This window comes from Amphiura filiformis, chromosome 7, assembly GCF_039555335.1.
Source record: "Amphiura filiformis chromosome 7, Afil_fr2py, whole genome shotgun sequence".
In the NCBI taxonomy this organism is placed as follows: domain Eukaryota; kingdom Metazoa; phylum Echinodermata; class Ophiuroidea; order Amphilepidida; family Amphiuridae; genus Amphiura; species Amphiura filiformis.
Window position 1 is genome coordinate 1,574,402 of NC_092634.1, and position 3,304 is coordinate 1,577,705.

General features: G+C 36.5%; 1 long non-coding RNA gene across 1 annotated transcript; it reads left to right on the top strand.

Moving 5' to 3' along the window:
• Window positions 1-2,859, top strand: LOC140156612 (uncharacterized). Its single transcript, XR_011859568.1, has 2 exons — window positions 1-64; window positions 2,781-2,859. It is a non-coding gene; the product is annotated as an uncharacterized lncRNA (long non-coding RNA).
• Window positions 2,860-3,304: the final 445 nt, after the last annotated feature.

Consider the following 3,304-nt stretch of genomic DNA (forward strand, 5'->3'; position numbering starts at 1 on the left):
AAAGGAGTTGCACGCGTACGTATGACGTACATAAACTTGAGGCCTAAATTTGCAAATAAAACAGGTTAGTAAACATTTAAATTTTCTTTAAAGGTCTACTTGACCTTTGGACACATTGCTGGATGTATATTTCAACTTGGTTTTCCATTTTGTATCATCAGGATATGTTAAAATAGTTAAGCTTACTGAGCAGTTTAAAAATTACATGCCTGCTGCACATGACATGCATGCTGTATATACAATCATGAATGCACCATTCGAGAAACAAGAAACAGTGCTTTGAAGTTGACATGCTTGTGACATGACTTGTACTTTGTAGAAGACCCAGTCATGCCAGTTTGGAATATTTGCTGGGGGAAATCAGGCCCGTAGTCTGGATTTATTTGGGGGGGGGGGGTGCTGATTTTGAAAAAGTGGACCTTTTTTTTTTTTTCTTCAAAATTTTGACCTTTTTGGACTGGGCGGATTTGGACATTTTGGACCAAGAAAGCATGCGCTCGCAAATGGGACTTCAGGGGTTAAAAGGGAGATTTTTGTGGTTAAAACAGGGGACTTTTGGGGTTAAAAAGAAGACTTTTTGGGCCTTTGGCATTTAGGGGGGGGTGGCAAATGTTCATTTTATAATTAACAAACTTAGGCCCTAGGCCTAGCCCTAGACTAGTCATATCGTGCAGCAAGGTCTAGCTTGGATTGTACTGCTGGGAGCATAGGTGAACCCCTAGACTACAGGTCTAGTCATGCTCATGTGCTTGGTCATTGTACTAGTGTTTTTGGTCAGTTCTTTTTCTTTCTTTCTTGCACCCCGGTTCCGAAACTAAAGACGTTTGGAATTTTTCTTCGATTAGTCTGTCTTACCATTCAATGTATAAAGCCTAAATCAGCTCAGCGAACTCAGTTTTTGTTTTTGCTTTTTGCTGAACCATGAAGGCCACGTGTTTTGAACTCGCCACCCTTAGCGTTACATCACAAATATTATGAATTTTTACACCAATCAAGTTTCAAATTAGAATATCTCCACAACTATCAACCCTAAACTAGCAAAAGTATACATTTTTGGAAAGCTGAAGGCAAAAGCAATTTAAATATACACATTTCAACTCACTGTACAGGGTGACCTTGAAATTATACAGGGTGGAATAAAAAAAATCCAAATAAAAAATGGGTCATTTAATGCATTGCTTATTACTAACTTGCAGTTATAAACTGAAAGTAAACAACATTGATTTGGTTAGAGGTTAGGGGGAGCCTACTGACTCTGGAAGAAAAAAAATCACAGCTGTTTGGTAATCTCGGAATACAGGGTGTCCCAAAATATGTTCAAATTTTTTACAATTCAACATATTTTTAACTGAATCATTTTACTCCTATAACCCATACAAAAAAAGTAAGTCCATATTTAGATTCCTCATCAAATTTCCTCTAAGAAAATGTAAACTTTGACTATGATAGGATAAGAAATAAAAAATTTACAGCAACTTTTAGATTTTGAAGACATCCGCATTGCTTACTACAGTGTTTAATATGAAAACGGGTAGTTTTGTACATAAAAGTTTGCATTTTATAGACTAAACCAATCATAAAGAGTTAAAAATGATTAAAAACAATTAGCAGAATTAATAATCTTTCAAAAGAGCTCTTAACCATGTCTGTAGCCCATATGGATGCAAAGATATGATCAGTTGATTCAACACACACACACAAAATCTTTATTTCCCATAGACTTTGCACATACCGCCACCGCCTCATCCGCCACCGCCTCATCCACCACCTCGGTCATTCTGAACTCAAACAACTCTAACTCCACTATCTTAGCTGATAAACAATTCTCCTTTGGAGGTCTGTTAGGCACTTATATAGCTACAAAATGACACCAAACACACTTCAATACCTTTTGTTTAAGCAGAGATATAACAATTTGAACGAGTCTCGATTTGGAAAAGCGTAACAACACCACCATTTTTGGGTGGCGAGTTCAAAACGCGTGGCCTGAAATGGTATCAGCCTATAACAGTGTATGTTACTCGGTTACTAACTAACCTTTTGGTCTGAAATGGACATAACTTTAAATGCCACGAAGGTATGAATCAAATCATGAACCCCCAGTGATGTCAAATGAAAGAGGAAGGAGTAAAGAATATTTCCTAACATCAGAGGTCATAAAGGAGTCACAGGGGTCAAAAAAGGTCATTTGAACCGAAAATGCTCCAATTGAGCTGAAATTTAAATGCAATGATCATTCTGACATTCTAAACATGTTTAAAATAATTTAATATTCATTTAAGGTCATAAAGGGGTCAAAGGTCATGTTTTCAAAAATGCTCCAATTGAGCTGATATTTAAATGCAATGATCCTTATGACATACTAAACATGTTTAAAATATTTTTATAAATATAAAATATAATCTCATGCTATATGCCAAAAAATATAAATATAAATTCATTTAAGGTCATTAAGGGGTCATAAAGGGTTGATATATACATGTACCACAATATACTGCCAAAGCCCCATTGTTCAGCTATGGTACGGTAATCGCTCTAGTTTAAACATGTAAAGAAACTAGAGCAAAAATACTTACAATTTCCCTCTTTTGGTCCGAATAATGGCCCTAAGAATTGTTCAGCAGAATGACCCTAAACAGTCAGGAGTAACTATCTTACATTAAGGCTAAGCATATTAATCGTACTGCATGTCTATGTCAAATATAATGTTTCTGTATGTGTAAACTATGGAAATGTATTTTCAAATGATAATCCCGAAATTGTTATTTTTGTCGTTACAGCTGACGTGTTGTTGTGCCACGTGACAATGGAATCAAAACAAGATTGGCCATGCAATAGACTATAGTCCATGACAATGTACAATGTATAAAGCATCAAAAAAAAAGTTTAGATGCAGCCAAAGATTTTGGATGAACTGGCCAATTGAGAGAGCCATAATTTTAATACAAGAGCATGGTCAAATCAAAGATGGAGTAAACTGACACGGCATGACATGGAATAACTCCGACACTGAATAAAGCTAGATACAGTCCAGAGGCGGGTCATTCACATCACAGATCGACCCTCCTTCAAATTCTGCCTTTGGGTCCATCGTAAAGCAGTTGCTGCCACGTACATCAGATCTAACTCAAGTTGTTAGTCATCATTCATTCCATATAGCCCGCAGATGGAATGTACTCACGCCTCACATTCCAGGAACTGTGAAACGGACCAACTTCAAAAAGTGTTTTGGTCAAAAATGTGATTTTTGGTCAAAAATGTGCAAACCCATCAGCTTCATGATAACAGCTGTTATTGCCTTGAT